Here is a 17,770-nt window from a genome sequence, read left to right on the forward strand (position 1 = left end):
AAAAAAATTTCCTAAAAGGTGTAAAGACTATCTTAAACATAGGATTGAAAAACTAATTATCATATTCTAAGTGTTTGAAAATCAAATATTCTATGCTAAACTATAAATATAACCTATCCTTAAGAGAATTAAACTATGTATGAATTAAATAAAATTGTTATGAAAATAGATTTAGATCATAAAACCGAAACAATTATTAAGCTTGACCGTAGACAATGCATGCACCACATGAATAATTAAATGATAACATGAAAGCTAGAACGTACATAAAAGATCATTTACTTAATCCGTTCTAAATATACCATGGTTTTGAACCAATTCCTAACGCTAGTGGAGTTAGAGTTCATCCACACATATAGTATTGAAAACTGACTCAACAAACATTTGAGACTTTGATTTCATATAGCAATAAATGAATGTAAATAAATATACCACACTTGTTTCCACATTAGAGGAAAAATTATTCAAAGGCTCCTATATTCTCCAAAAGGTAGCTCCTCTAATAGTGCTTAAACCTTTTCCTATAAAATCCAAAACCTTTTCTCGAATCTTAGGAGTTCCTTTAAATAATATTACAAAATAACAAACTAGAGGTTCTCCCTATTTTTTTCAACAAAAATGATTCATACTACAACAAAATGTTAAGAAAAGATGAGACCGTTAGGATCTCGGAAGAATTCATTTTTCTTGTGTTGATTTCTCTTCACGCAAAGGTTTAGATGGCCAAGAAGATTCCATATATGTTTTCCACTGGGAGTAAATTTCCAAGATCTTAGATATTAAAATAGGTGGTTGTAAATAGATATTGATTTCATAATTAATGATTCTCCCTTCCATGGTTGGTAGCTCTTGTAACAATATTGAGGTATCTTGTTTGAAAAATTAAATAAAAATTTTATGGTTTGACTAAGAACTAATTGATGGTCCTAAGGTAAACTCTTTCTAATTGTTCAATCTATTCGTCAATGATTTTTCTATACCTTTGCACATCACCAATAGAAGTTTATGCTTTAATTTTTTTTCATCTGAAAATGAGACATTGAGCATGCTCATATCTCTTACTATGCTAATTTTGAAATTAATTAATGAAGTGTAGGTTTCTTTTGTTTATTTTACCAATTTATTTGATTATTTTAGTTTTCACTTCCAACTCCTCAAAGAAATTTATCCTTCTATTTTTTCTCCTTCAAAAATTTGAGGAAGATTCTGCTTTGGATGCATCTTTCTAAGATATTAACATGATCAAGTTATCATAATCTTGATCTAACTTTCTCTATGAGTTATGTTGTCAAAAAAGTTGTTAACCAAACACAATATATTTTGAACCAAGTTCAAATCCCTACAAAACCGTTCTTGGACTTTCCAGAGCTATTCATTAGCCTTGATCGCTTCTCACTTGAACTTGTTAATATCTATCATACCATTTTTTAATTGGTCTATTTAATGTTATAATTGGGTTATATAAGTATCTATTAGTTTATTAGAGAAAATAAAATGTTGTTGAGTCCTGGTGGATTCTATTGTTTCCTCTTGCTCTAGAGTTTTCATCTAATCCAGGTGTTGTTGTTATGCTTCTGAGACACTTAGTCTCTTTTTTTATTTAGACAACAATTGATGTTTATTCAGTTGCTTTTCTAATTGAGCTACTTTATCATTTCTATGTTTGTTGATTTCTTTCAAGTTATTGTATTGACCAGATATTAGTTGAAGCAAATGATCCCATGCAATCTGCTAGCTTTCCTTCTAATTTCTCATCATTGTCTTTAGAATCATCCCATGTTATTTTCTATTGCACTTGAGGTTCATCATCTTGTTCAAGCTTTGTCTTTTAAGTTATACCTTTCATGATTTCTCCCTTTTTTGCACTGAAAAAAATCATCTATTGGATGAATGTCCTCCAATTCAATAGGTGAATGTTGCTCCTTTAATAGGTGAAAAATAATCTACATGAATAATATGTGGGGTTGAAACCCCATGAATAACTGATATGGGTTTCTGTGATATGACTCTAGAGGCTACCATACTAGTTAGTTCGTCCATTATTTTGCCTATGGTTAGTGAATCAAACTCCTGATTTGAAATTTGTTTTAGAATTAATAACTATTATGGTTCCATTTAGAATGACACTCAAGGGTGTTTTTTCTTTACTATGTACTTGTTCCTTGATGCTCTCCCCTACCTGACTTTTTCAAATATGGCCTATTCATCCTGAATTTATTTTCTTGCCTATTGTGTGCTCTTCTATTTTAGTTATTCATCTGATAATATTTCAATTATCATAGATGGATTAGTATTTTCTTAGGATATTTTATCTCCTCTTTGAGATGCAGAGGATGTCTCTACCTAGTGGCGTGGAGGCTTTCCTAGCTGATTTTTCCCTTGTGGTGCTACCTATGTCTGAGATATTGTTGCTTGGATATCATAGGTCAAAGGAGAACTTACGACCTTTTCTTGAACCTATTCTTCACTTATTGTCTGTAGGATTGGTAGGATGCACCTCCTCCTTATCTTTTGAAATTCTATACAATCATCTTTTATGTCATATGGGAGTTCCTATATTTTTTACAAAACTTTATTATAGGATTTGGCTCTAATAAAAATATCACAAAAAGGTGATTCTTCATAGACATATTCCTTTATACCTAGTCGAATGCAATGCTCAAAGATGACATTTGAGGGATCATGTCATTTAATTTGATATATGAAAAAATATATTCTCTAATGTTGTAGCTTAAATATTTGATGTACATTAGATAAAGTATAAAGGCCTATGTGAATAGGGAAAGAGGGCCAATGTAGGTCTCTAGCTAAGCATATGGATACAATTTCATAAGTTATTTCCCTACGTAAAAGCTTGTTTTGGGAAAACTTGGGTAATACATGAGGAGGGGAAGGACATCCATAAAAATTTTATAAGAAAAAGTTTCTTCTACATTCCTATCCCCTATTTGGTCCAATCCTTTCAGGTTTTTTTCTATAAACCTAGGTGGTAGGGAACCTATAATTCTCTCATGGAGAGGGATTAACACATAGTTATAGATTTAATAGACATTCTCTTTAGTATTTCTTCCCATAGCTTAGAATGATAGATATGTGTAGGATAAGAACTAGGAATCCAATGCTAATTCATTAGGGGGAAAGGAGTGTGAATACAAATGGCATCACCTAGAGAGGCTAACATATAAAAAGAGGGAGTTCCTCCTCCTACTTTGATCTCAAGGAAAGGCCCAATGTTCCTATATAGGTTATCGGATAGGATATCAACCCAATTGAAAATGAATCCATGTAACCATATCTCCTCATAATGGGAATCCATCCTAGCTAGAAGTGAGAAAGATTCTTCTAACCATATAGTCAGCTCATCAAAGTGGCAACATAAAAGGCTCTTGAATTGGAGTAGGTAGTAGAATAGCTCTAGAAACCCTCAACATAGAATCCATTTTCACTGTACCATCAGTCTTGAATTAATTGAGGAATTTCTAAATCAAATTGCACACATCCATAATTATGGAACTGCTAGAGAAAATAATAGTTATAAGTGATTTTGGGTTGAGGAAGTTGACACATTACATGTATGTCCTTGGGCTTGAAAGAGCTAATGATGACCCTCTAATTGTTAAATATTTTATGTATTGTAAGGTCAACATGGTGAAGTACTTAGTGGATAATGTTTGTGTATGGAAATATCATGGCTTTGGCTGCTCTCTTCTATAGAGAATACTTTTCATTGTCTCGAAAAGTGGCATCAAGTTCAAAATCTACATCTAAAAATCAAAATTTCTCCATGAACCTATATATTTCAAACCATTACTTTCTCTTTGGATGCAATTTACAAGTCATTATTTCCTATTTATAAACTATTGTTGGTTCTTGGGGACCTTGCTTAGACCATTAACATAGACATGGAAAGAATACCAAAATGAAAACATGTAAGAGAACTACAACTATTTGAAATGATAGTTTTTTTATTAAAATATAAACTCAATCAACCACATAACCAATATATGCTTTGCTGAGAAAAATTAACAATTATATATTTTTTTATATTTTTAGAATTATTTACACATAATCATAATTTAATTAAGATAAAACAAACAACTTAACCTATCTCAATAATCAAAGCATGTTTTAACAATAGCATAATGAATATCTAAATAATCAAGGAATGTTTTAACAATAGCATATGAAATCATATGAATCTTTCATTTAAAGAAATGAAATAAGCATTATATTATTCAATGAATAGAAGTAATTTGAATATCATAAATTCACCGAAATCGAAAAACATAACATACATAAGAAAGTATACTACATATTCTCTTCCATATGCAAAAAAAGAAGTTGATCAAATAACATCTAGGTCTTCAAAAAGTATCCACAACCTCTTGTAAAAAATATTATACTTAATTGAAGTACAATTAATACAAGTGAGATTCTTCTTATTTTCTTCAAATTGGTTTCTAAATATAACAAGGGAAGCTGTGAGGCAGCAAGTCCCTACATTGAGTGGGGTAGTTATGGACTCCGAGCCAGTAGTTTATTGCCCAGTGAGAGAGCAAGCTTGTGTTTGAGATAAATATCTAAAAACTGAAAACTAACCTACATGCCTTCAACAGATCCATGTAAAATTGAAATTTACTGCAAGTGCAATTGATGTATTATCTAAACTTTCTTGTTGGGATCTTTGAGTCCCATTGAGTTCCTGAGTTTGGATGACATGCCGATCATCACAATCCTCGTTGTACTACTCCCCTATTCGTACTGAAAAGGGTGATATGTCTTTGGTTGGGATGCAGCTGTTAAGAATCAGGTGAGGACCTTACTTGATCTGACTAAAAGACTATCTCAGGATACAGCTTGGAATATCTCCCTAGGAAAACTTGAATCACGCCTAAGGCACCCATGCAAGACACGAAGCGGGATAGGATAACCTGAACCTTGATATCATCTGGGACTTCCAATTGAATGATCGAGATGGTTCATAGCCAGGGGAAATATTGGTATAGAAATCAGATTTGTATAGTAATTCATCTTCAGTACCTTTAGATTGTGGGGACCCTGCAAAAGCATTGAGCATTAACTAATTTAGCAGGTATTTCCTAGTATTTCTTTTTGGTAATATGAGAGATTTTATTCATAGTGGAAGTGGAAATTACATGCAAGCAATACAAGCTTTAATTTTTGTTTATATTTTCCCTTCCTAATCACCTTTTCATCAGAAAAAGTTTTCTAGACTGCCTCGACAAGGCTGCCTCGATGTCTTTGCTGAAACTCAAATCTAGTACAACTAGTTGTTGCATCTTCCATTCACATGGTAAGCATTTCAGTGGGTAGTTTTCCCATCTCAACCATTTTATTGCTTGGGGCATTTTTACAAAGTCTCCCTCAATGAGAGCTCCATCCAACCAACGAAATTGCAAATTACTCGTTCAATGAGAGCTTCATCCAAGCAACGCAGATGCAAATTACACATTGTTTTCAAATTGTTGGTTTGCAATGTAACTTCTTCTTGCTAAAGGTATGTTAGACTTCGTACCTTTTCTGCTCTCTACACAAAGCAAAATTCATACAATTTCATTAGCATGAATCCCAACCTACATGCTACAACAATTTAAAATTGTCTACTAGAATTGATAGCTTCTACATTTTCAATCAAAGTTGAGGCATAGATCACGCAAAAAAATTCGGAGCTAAGTGAGAGTTCCACTTAGAATTGGGCAGGGGAGCGTCAGTCAAAGGCCGCCGGTAGCCACAGGGCTAGAGGAGGGCCAAATTTCGGTTCTGTTCAGCCCAAATTTAGGGCATTGCTGAGACAGCAAACCTGCTACATCAACATATTTGAAGATGCAAATAGGGTTGATTTGTTCAAATGGAAATATTTGAATTGATAGCTTCCAAGATCTTAAGCTTAAGACTTTCTTGAGTACCACTGATTATAGATGCAAAACTAACTTTAAATACAAGACATAAAAATGATAACAAATCACAGTATAGTATATGATACAAGCATACAATAGAAGAAAGGAGAGAGTGATACATACCATCTCCAAAACTGTGTTTGTATTAGCCATGAATGCATACTGTTTTGCAGCGTCCTCGTAAGCCTTGAAGGCGTTCCTCCATTTTGCTATGGAACTTTCTTCTACAACAGTTTTCACTTTGATACTTTCTCTAACAACTAATCTTGTGTCTTGTGTAATTTCTTCATCAGGCGGTTGACACCTTGGAAATCCATCCAGCCTAAATAACGTAGGTAATCTCCAATATCAAATGAGCTGAGTAACAAAAGACATTCTCTGTCCATGGAATTGAAACCTTTTAGGTCTGTGTCTGAATATTTTTTACCAAATGCCATCCTTTAGGTTATAGTCGTAGCCAGGGATGCCACAGCTTTCCTGATGTTTAAGGGACGAGAATCGTCTGAATTGATACTAGAGCTAGTCATAGATGAGACTTCCTTTTATCTAATAAAGCGGAAGTAATCTACCCTCCTGGAGCTCAGAAACTCTAAAGCGCAGAGTTTATGCATTTGCCTCCAGTAAGGGCCAAACAGAGAAAATGTGAAGTTCACAAAACTATATGTTAAATGCTTGGCAATGGAACACTGCCATTTGTTTGCGAAAAGTTGATCATGGGTTTTGAGAAGCTCGGTGGCCATGTCTAGAGAGGAGACCACCAGGGTGAGGGTGGAACCGAGGCGAAGAGACATAAGAGGCCCGTGTTTCATAGACATACCTGCCAGTGCTCAGTGGGGAAGTGTAATACATGCAGATGAGGTCACAGCTGGCACACTACGTGATCCACCCTCACTACAAGTAAAAAACTTTAATTGAAAACCTCGTTTGGGGTGGGTCCGAGGACGTATGCTCCATCTGGGTTCTATCGACAATCACTCTTGGTAATAACAAGTCTTTCGTGGCAGGCAATAACAATTCTTTCATCACAAGGACTTGCTGCAGGCCACCAAGTACATGCAATATTACTTAATCGTCACACCAAGATGGTGGAATATTGCTTGACATCTGGAGATTACACCACACAATTTCCAAATGGAGTGATAGCACAAAATTCAAGTCAACAATAGATTGCTCACATTACCAACACCCAACTATCCATAATAATGTTTTGAAAAAATTGTTGATGTTTAAATAAAGTGATTGCTTAATTTTGCATAAGTAAAAAAAATTAATTAAATGTGGAAATAAATTAAAAAATTTAATTAAATGTGGGGATCGATCTAAACCATTCTTTGAATATTTATCTGACAGTTGAACTTTTCAAACAAGCTAACAATGAAACAGATGGCAACAGTGCACTGTTAAAAAAGCATTAGTCATCATAGCATTGAAGGTAAATAGTAAAAGAAATTCACTGCGTTCAATTCAATATAGTTTTCATATCAGAATCTGCAACCGATGGCTGCGATCTCTATTTGTATGCACCACGACCGAAGGCCACCATTGGATTGTCCAATCAGACGGCCCGTTGGATGCCCTGACACCTGGATGGGCTCATTCGCTTTCCTCCAGGCACAAAGAATTCTCGGAGGTGGAAAAAATGCACAGAGACAGCGAAAGAAATTTTAAAGCTGACGGTCATATGGCAGGGAGGGGTGGTTAAACGACCATCTGAGCTTCAACATTTAGTCTTCTCTGTGCTTGCATTTTATTCTGAGGAATTTAGCTCCGGCCTTGGGGTTTTGTATCGACGAACTTCAAGGGAACGCATGCATAGCCTGAGGAGGGGAAATTTGTGTGTCCTTCGAGCACAGTTGTGTGTTCTTTGAGCTGCATTTTCATTTGGAAGGAAAGAGTTGTGAGATTCTGGAAAAATGAGGACTCGAGGCAATTTTTACCTGGCCGCAGTCAATAGCTGGACCAGAGGCACTCGTGACGGAGCTCGAGTTGGCATATCTTTGTTTGAACTAGGTGACGTACTTCATCCGCTTTGCACATCTGACGGAAAACCAGGCAATACTCGAAGCGTTGGACACCGACTCGCCTTCGATTAACGTCGTCGACATCAATATAATGCAGGGCGTGTAGTAGCCTCCCTTCATGCAAGCCCTGGCCAAGTGCCTGGGTACTCCGCCAAGTCACATTTAGCTCACCGGTGCTAGAGCCAACGCCGAAGCGCTGTACAAGACCGAGCAACGGCTCGAACGATTCATCCACACTCTCGCCCTGCGATTCGAGTTCAACCGCTCCACACTGCCCCCGAAGAGCCAGGAGCATCTCGACGTTGAGCAGGTCTGGTTCAGCCAAGAGATTACCAACATCGTGGACTTGGCAGGACATGGAAGGATATGGCAGGAACGAACGCCACCAAAACTAGTCACAGTGTATGGGCTCGCAGGAAGGGTAAGCTTTATTGCAGTCGTACTTCCGCTCTTGGTGATTCTATGGATATGGATGAATCTCAGCCCACCACTGATTCAGAGAATTGCAGTGCTACAGAATGATTTCCCCCTGACATAGAGAAATAGAAAAGCAGGCTTTACGAAGGGATGGCTCTGCTCAGGTATGTATCAATTTTACCAATGTTCATTAGCTTAGCTCCTTCTAGTTTTGTATTAGGCCTGCTTGAAACACAGCTTGAATGACAGCTTCAGCATGAATGACAGCTTGACAGCTTCAGCGTGAATGACAGCTTGATAGCTTGAGCCTAAATGACCAGGTGGACTTGTGCCAGAACAACATGCAGAGTAGACACGACATGTCTTCCCATCTTCATGCAGCAAACTGTATGTCTGAAATAACAATGTGCCAAGCATTATCCCAAGCATTAAACGCCTAGGATTAATGCTAGCATTAACATGGTGTTTTAAACTATTCTAAAATTGATTGGAAAAAAATAATTATATATAACCTAACACAATAAATTATTATGTACCAAAAAACTACTCCCTTAACCTGCACTAAGAAGCAGGTCACAAACAGGTCAATTAATGTTAACATCGTGGTTTCCGATTATTATAGTCCCTGGCCATTGCCAGATGGCAGGGACTAAAAATATCTTAAAATTTAAGATGATTTTCGTGCAGATAAAGCTCAATATCCCATCTCCTTTATATACCTCTATTTTGTTACTTAGTTTTGATTTGTTCCCATTTTGTTTCCATAACCTTTTTGAAATTAAATGTTTTTGTTGCTTAATATATTTGAATTTGTTGTTATTTACATGACTTTATTTGTATGTTTCATTATTTGTTTTCAAGCTTATCTATTTTAAAACTTATCTCTTTTATTTTTTTATCATTATTTGTTTATATCATTTTTTTTCTAAATTTCCAAATTATTACTTATACATTAGAAAAGAAATTTGTTATTTTTATTTATTTTGTCTAAATTTCTAAATTATTACTTATACATTATAAAAATAAAAATAAAAATTAATAAAATTAATAATAAAACCAGAAAAATAAAAATAAAATGTTAACTAATTTCTTTCCATTTGATAACCATTTCCATAGTCGGTTTAACAAAAAAAAATCTTCCAACATATTCCTCACACTATAGCTTTCCAAAAAGCTATTTTTGTCTAAATTTGGGCTTCAAAAACTCAAGATAAGGTGGTCATTTGGAGAGAGTGCCCACCAATCATTTATTAATCCCTACCCCTTCGGGGTTGCAGGGACTATTGCAATTAGTTTTTAGCGGTTTCGGGGCCGCAAGGACTATTATAATCAGTTTTCAGCTGCTTCATTAGTCTAGCGACTATTGTAATCAGTTTTTAGCTATTTGATTAGTCTAGTATAGGGACCAAGTTACTTAATTCACAAAAACCTGAATTTATATTTTATACATTATTTTTAAACACCTTTTCATCAACCAATAGGTTTCCTCTCACAGTGATCTTGACCAATTTCATTTAAACATTTTAACATCTTATTTGGCCTCATATCCAGGCAAATGTACATAAAAGTTAGGATCAATGTGAATTGATTTCGATAGTTTTAGTCTCAATTATTTAATGGTAACAATTATTTAATGCTAACTTTAGTTTTTAAAACACTTCCAGTTTGAAAAAAGTAGGAGAAGTTAAGAGGTCACAGGACTGTAGACATCACACATATTGGAAACTTTGCATGGGAGTAATACATGTTGAAATTTTGCATGCAAGTAGCCACTTGCTTTTAGTTCTGAAGACTATGGCCACTTGTCTTCAGTTCCTCAATTCTAAAAACTATATGGGAGTGGGACTTCCAAAGACTCTATCACAACCGACCTTTTTGCATATTTCTCAAAGACGATATGGTAGCCGCACTTCCAAAGTCTCTATAGCAGCGGACCTTTTTGCAGATTTCTCAAACAAAAATTTACTCTAATGCTTTGATTCTCAATGCTTTAATGTTGAAGCCACTGTAAATATTTTCTCTAATGCTTTGGTTCTCACGACAAGATGTTAAAGCCATACTTTGGTTCTCACGGCAAGATGCTGAAGCCACACTACAAATATGGTTCTCAGGGCAGGACGCTGAAGCCACACTGCAAATATGGAGAAATAATATGGGACGTAAATAGACAAGAAGCAGTCTTGGGCAGCTACTATCGCAAGCCTAGATGTAACTATGCATGGGAAAATAGATGTAAGTATGCATGGCCATGCAACCTAAGATAAACCAAAGCGGAAACAAATGTCAAAAACAAAAGGTAGAATGTGAATGTGTTTAACTATTTTATATGTGAATGTGTTTAACTGTTTTATAGACTCGGAGCATTTTAATCTGTCACAATTTTTTAATTAATTTTTTATTAATGTTGTTGTTGTGTCTACTGTAGAGTATATCGAATGTGAGCTTACCTATGATCCTTCGCTGCAAATGAAATGAAATGCTTCTCCCTGCAAATGAAATGAACTGCCAACGTGAGTGAATATGCCACTTCCACCTCTTCAACAACTTTTGTGGGACCACTGGTTTCGGTTCAAATGCCACCGCTACTTCCATGGCTTACTTTGCTTCCATAATTGTTGATTCAACTCGATTAGTTGTTGACCTTATTGGAATCTCTGCGATGCAACCTGCATCCTCTGATGAGCATGCCGAGGATCAAGAATACAGTCCCACTAACAATCCACCCAGTTATCCATCTCTTGTGATAAACATCCCTTGTATGTAAATCACACGGCTGCAAAGATTCCAGGCCTTGACCACAGAGGCTAGGGTTTCCAGAAAATCTCCTTGTATGTAAATCATAGGGTTGCAAAGATTCCATGCCTTGACCACAGAGGCTAGGGTTTCCAAAAGAGCTTCTGTTGTTGGTCTGGTTGATAAGCTCAATTGGCACTAGTCCTGTTAAAGAGTTCCTAGAGAAATCTACATAAATGAGCTTCAGAGTAGCCAAGGTGTTGGGTATTTCTCCAAAAAGCGTATTGTTGGAAAGATTCAGAGAATTAAGGACTTCCATAAAACCAAGGCTGCCAAGAATTGGTCCTTTGAGCTCATTATATGCAATGATTAATGGAAGACACAAACTTACAGTGTCCAATCTGAGCTGGTATGAGCCCTGAAAGATTATTTTCCTGCAAATACATACTATTCAACAAGCTTAATTTCCCAATCTCGGAAGGTACAGCTCCAGTTAACTTGTTACCTCTAACATCGACTTTTATCAACTACGAAGCTTGCCCAATTTCTGCTGGCAAGTTTCCAGAGAACCCATTTCTCTACAGATATAGTTCAGAAAAATTCCTCGCATTCCCAATTGCTGGAGCAATCTCCCCTTCAAAAGAGTTGAACTTTTGAAGCTAAGATCCAGGATCGAAACATGTGGGAACTCCCAAATTCCCCTGGGAATTCTCCCTTTCAGTGTATTCTTATTCACACGAAAACGCAACATACTCTTACAGTTCCCATACGATTAAGGGATTTGGCCTGTAAATTCGTCATCAAAAACAAGAATATATTGAAGCTTGCCTCCACTGCATAAATTTGAGGGAAGCGGGCCGCTTAACTTGCTCCAATATTACATGCAAGCAATTGGTAAAGAACTTCACTACAATCTGTTCAATCTTCGTCGACTCTGCACTTTGAACCTTGATGACTATGGGCACAGACTGTGCACTACTCTGTAAAATTTCATGTTTTCTACCTTCACACTGATCTGGTTGTCACGTTATTTGGTATGCATGTGTTGCGGATTTTTCTGTCAAAAGCCCAAAAACAATATAAACTGCACACAGAGACAATACTGTGATGCTGCCACAGGATCTTTAACACAGCAGAAGTTTAAAAGATTGTTTCTGAGAACAGAGTATAACATGCATAAAAGGGGTTTGTACTAAAAAAAACTTGGTACAAAATTCATCCTCTTTCACTCAGAGGGATTCACTAGAAAGAAATACAGTACTATTCTATTCATTCATTTCCCATTACATTCAGTATGCTACGCTGTTGCGTATTACAAACATTCACTTGCGCTGCTGCGCTTTTTGCACACATTCACTCTCTCTGTGGACTTCTGAGCACTGCTACATTTTTATTTACACAACTACATAAAAACTAATTACATACAAAATTTGAGCCAATTAATGAATGAGGATGGAGACCCATGCTGTGAGCTGCTCGAGGCTATCCTTCTTGTCCTCGACTGAATTTCATATTTACTGTGGTGGCTAAGAAATTCAATGTGAAAGAGTTGGATTGCAACATGTTTCCTTCTTCGCCATACTAAGAATTGAATGCATTCGCCTACTGTTGTACTGCTTCACGTCCGCTCTCCGCGCCAATTCTCTCTTTCTCCTCATATTTGAAAATATATGAAAAGCACTGCAGAACACATAAAGTTTCCTTTTGACGAACTTCAAAAAGTTAAACCATTATGCTTCGGAAACCCATCGGGTTCGGGCTTCATCGCATAGCACTCATATAAAAGATTGTGTACCCATGGTTTCCCCGATTGCGATATGCCGATCGCGCTATGGGCCGATACCTCCGATCATATATATATATATATATATATGTGCCTGAAATACATTAAAACATGAAAAAGAGCCGCTTACGGAACTGAAATAATATTAAACAAAATATTGAATACCCGTCGGGTCCGGGTTATTGGGTCGCAACATAATCCATAGTAAAGCCTGCCATATTGAAAATGCCTATAGCGATACGCCGATGCGATATCGGTGATCGCTCATCGCAACCTTTAAATGCATCTTTGTAAGTTCTCCACTGCGACTTCGCTGATGCGATATCAACAATCGCTCATCGGCGATATTTCTTATCGCTGCCACTGCCTGCCTGCGATTTGGTTTTTCTCATAATATTGGAGTGTTTATGTCTCCCGATCCTTGGTAACTTTCCGGCGCTGTTTTGGTAGGAATGCAAGCGCTCGGTCATTAGCATAGTGCTGCTGCAGGCCTCAATTCTTGCACAGTGGAAATTACATTTTCAACAGCATGCAGGTTGGTGTTCATCGAACCTGACAGAGAAGCCTCCCAGATCTGGACATTTGGTATGCATGCTATTTGTCTTAAATTAAACGTTCGGAGTTGATCCACCTAAAAATGGAGTGCCACGTTGGCGGTATCATCTCGTAAAATTATTGTAAATGTATGCTCCTCACAGAAGCACATGTACGAGGAGGCCTCTTACGGAACTTGGCAACGTTATTCCCAACCACTACAACTTCCGCATGAGAGCAGTTTAATTGTACACGTTGAACCAGAGAATTCTTCTCTGTAACAACATGTAGTTTGTTCATAATTTGTATTCCCTGATTGGCAACACGAACAACTCGAGTACTGACTATATGGTGCAAGCCTTCTTCCACTGTTTCCTTTGACTGTCACCACGTATCCACGGTCGCTCACAGGAAACAAACCATTGTCTAATTCATTCCCCACCACCGCCGCTTGGACCCCATTTTGCTGAATTCCCTGCAACCAAAATGGGCGACTGTATATTTATTGCAACATTGAAGAGAGCAGTACCGTTACGGTAACGAGACTATCAATTAACATGAGCCAATTTCATATAGTAAGTACTTAGAGTGTCAAAGGAAATTAGTTTAAGTAGTATGGTTTATTATTTGTGTCTCATGTAGTTTGGGTTCGAGTTTTTGGATTTGCCTTTGAAATAGTTTTATTAATAATAGAATAGTCATAAAATTAGTGAAATAGTTCTGATAGTCATAAAATTAGATCAAGTTTTCCAGAGATTTGTTTATACTCAATATAAAATGTTAAGGCCAGGATCAACACTAAGGCCATTAATTTGCTGAACACAGATAGACATGCATGCGAAAAGGAAATGAAATAAAAATAATCTTGAAACTAGAAAAAAAGGACGCAGTAGTATTAATAACACATAGAAATCAAACGGCATATTCTCGAGATTACAGGAAAAGAATAGTGGTTCAGTGAAGTTAAGTAGAAGGTATGAAATCGTAATGGCAGTTCAGCAATGTACTAACCCGTTCCTTTATATGAATGAAATATAAAGCTTAATAACTAACATGGCCTTGAACAAGGTCACATGGGATAGATAATTCAATGCCTAAGAGTCAGCTTACCCAGATCATGATAGACTAGTTAAATAAAAATACAGGATTTTGAATAAGGGCACATGGGATAGATAATTCAATGCCTAGGAGTCAGCTTACCCAGATCATGATAGACTAGTTAAATAAAAATACAGGATTTAGCAACTAGAAATGGAAGAATTAATGGCTTACTGGTCACTAGTCATTGCTTGAAACTCTAGTCCGTGCCAATTTAGTCTGCACCCCAGTAGTTCGTGCCCACTAGTCATCCAAGAGTCGACGCTGTTACTCGACCCTGTCAATCCAGCAGGCGATTCAGGTTTCTATGCTAGTCATTTCCAATTGGAAATCAAAGCTAGAATGTCAGCATGAATCTCTACTCATGGGAGCCTTACGCGGACTGGGTGGACTTCTTTACCATTCGAGGGTGCTTTCTTATCAAGCCAGTATCTGGACTACCTGTGCAAAGCAGTAGTCTTTTCTGATTCGGTCGATGAGCTGACCCAGGAACCGAAGCGAGTGTCTTCTCTTCGCTTTCCTTTCAGGGCAGGGACTACCTGCCACGCAGACCTCTTGTCTAATTCATAGGTTAATCTTAATGGTTGATTTACAATTTCATTTCGTTATCTTACGGTTGTGATAGGGAAATATAGAGTTTATAATGTTTTATGTTTCACATCATGATTTCTATGAGATCCATCCATTGTGGTTATGGTTATGGAATGACGAGTTGCAATCATAGTTACCAAATTCGAATTCGAATACGAATACGAATTCGATTAGATACAGGAAAAATTTGATGGATTAAAATTCAATACGGAAAAAATTCGAAAATATAAAACTTATAAATTCTTTATATTTTTAAATTTTAAGAAAAAATTCTATATTTTTTAACATTAAATTATTTTCCTTTAATTATTTATAAATTGAAACAATTAGAAATATTATACTTGTATATAATATTATATAAATTGGTTTTTGGAAAAACAATTACACCCAGAAATATTATTTTAAAAAAAAATCATTTTTTAAAAAGATGATAACCTCAAATCAAAAAAAATTTATCACTTAAAAATAAAAAATAACGTGTATATTGATTAATAACTTAAAAACTAAATATCTAATTAGCTCTTTTAGTGAATCCTGTTAGAAAGCACATGGTTAAGGAATTATTTACGTTGTAAATTCTGTTCCTCCTGTTAAAGGCTGCAAATCCTATGTTTTTGCCATATGTTCCCTCTGCTGATTGTGGGCATGTGGAGTCCCCATTTCCCAGTCGAGCAAGGGAAAATGGAGATGCGCTCTTTGGTTGGCGGGAATATTACGGGACTCTCCCTTATCCATAATTCTGACTCCATCCACGTCAATTTTGGCAGAAACAGAAACTAATTACATTCTGCATTGATCGAATCAAATTTAATCGTATTTTTTACCGAACTGAATCGAATTGCCGAATATTCGAATTTTTCAGCGTGATTCGGCCGAATTTGGTAACTATGATTCTCACTTCCATGGTTCTTATCTTTCGTAACAATATTGAGGTATTTTGTTTGAAAATGAAATAAAAATTTTATGGTTTGATTAAGAACTTGATGAGTTTAGGTATTGTAACAAGAATGCTACAATTCCAGGGGTTACTAGATTTACTTATTAACCCGGGGTTCGTACAAATTTGGCGGTGACAATGATATATGCACAAGTAAAAGTAAAGATACTCTCTATTGTCACTACTCATTTAGCAAACCAAACTTCTATAAGGTCGGAAGAAGCTTAACTCTTCGATGGAAGAAGAGCAAATCTATCCTAAGGGACAACTATGTAGTATCGAAGAAAACAACATGAAATGGTAAACCATACCATAACTTAACTAACCATCCAAAAAAACTACATTGAGCAAAATTGTTAAATCAACACTAATCTAATGCGAGGTAAAGAGCATCAAACCCAGACTAAGGTGTAAGCAAAGGAAACTAAGCTAAATCGTTTTTCAAGCGGAAGAGCAATCGGAGGTCAAAATCAATGAAAGGACGATGTAAGGATGCAGTAACATGTAGGGACTATTGGATCGATCAACGAGTAGAAGATGGATGGTGGAGATCTTATCGTGGGGTCTTAAGAAAATAAACGAATGAACAAAGTTAATGAAGCTATGAACGGCCAAGATCGTATCGCGAGGGCTTAACAGACACGATGAAATGTTTGTGTAATTTTCTAATGGGGTTTCTTAAGCAGAGCAGCAAAACTAAAAAAACAAGGTGGCAACTTTCCTGTAAAATTCAAACAAATAGCAAACCCGAACAAGACTTTCCCGAAAACTTGAAACAAGCGGCACTCACAAGATGAGTGTCGACGACATGTATCATCTTCAATTAGAATTAAAAAGGTAATTAGAAGATTGTTTAACATTTGATTTAAGACATTATAAATTATAATTAAAACTATTCTTCATTTACAAAGTAGGCGTTTGTTTATGGAAATTTAGTTTGTAATGTTGTATTTATAATATAGAATGAATCTTTAATTTTCCTTTGCATAAGATTTAATAAAGCTAGTGAGTTGCCCCATTTAAATTATCAATGTCTCGTAAAACTCGTTAATCAAGTTGTTGCTAAGAAAAGGTTTAGAATTCATTTTAAAAGAAGGGAAAATTTGCAGGCTCTTGTTTTCTAACATGAGAAGTCCTTGAGGAAGGACAAATTTTTCAAGGGTTTAAACTATAAGGAAAAAAACATAAGGTTTAAAAAAAACAAAATTGTGCTCAGTTTTTATAAAATTTACAGTTCAAATGAAGGAAAGCAATTGTGACCATAAACCAAAAGTTTTCAATAATTCAAACTAAAATAACCAAAATCAATATTATTTAGTTTTTAAACTAAAATAAGCTCAGTTTTTATTAAATTTACAGTTCAAATGAAAGAAAGCAATTCTGACCATAAAACACAAGTTTTCACACAATTTTTTTTTTGAAAATATAAATTTAAAATAACAAGGAGTGGCCAGTAAATGTAAGAGAGAAGCATGTGCATCCACAGAAGTAAAAGAACCATTGACAAGAGCATGGGGAACTACATGGGACGTTAATTTTCAGAAAGAAAATTGCATGCCAATCAAGATTTTAATTATTGAACAATAATAATAAGGTAGTCTGTCTCCGAGGAGAGCAAAAACAAGAATTTCATTTATGAAAAAAACGATGAAATCATTGATATCAAAGCGCTGGAAAATCCAAGCCAGCTCGGAGGAGTTGGACAATAAATAGCGAGTGGCGAAGATTGACAGCTGTG

General features: G+C 35.9%; 1 pseudogene; it reads left to right on the forward strand.

Annotated features, from left to right (window-relative positions):
* The first annotated feature begins 8,506 nt into the window (after nt 1–8,506).
* Nucleotides 8,507–17,770, forward strand: part of LOC149247670 (putative kinase-like protein TMKL1 pseudogene) — a 58,608-nt pseudogene continuing 49,344 nt past the window's right edge.

Source organism: Pinus tabuliformis, chromosome 7, assembly GCF_031772625.1.
Source record: "Pinus tabuliformis cultivar Carrire ecotype Pingquan chromosome 7, CPIR1, whole genome shotgun sequence".
NCBI classification, from domain to species: domain Eukaryota; kingdom Viridiplantae; phylum Streptophyta; class Pinopsida; order Pinales; family Pinaceae; genus Pinus; species Pinus tabuliformis.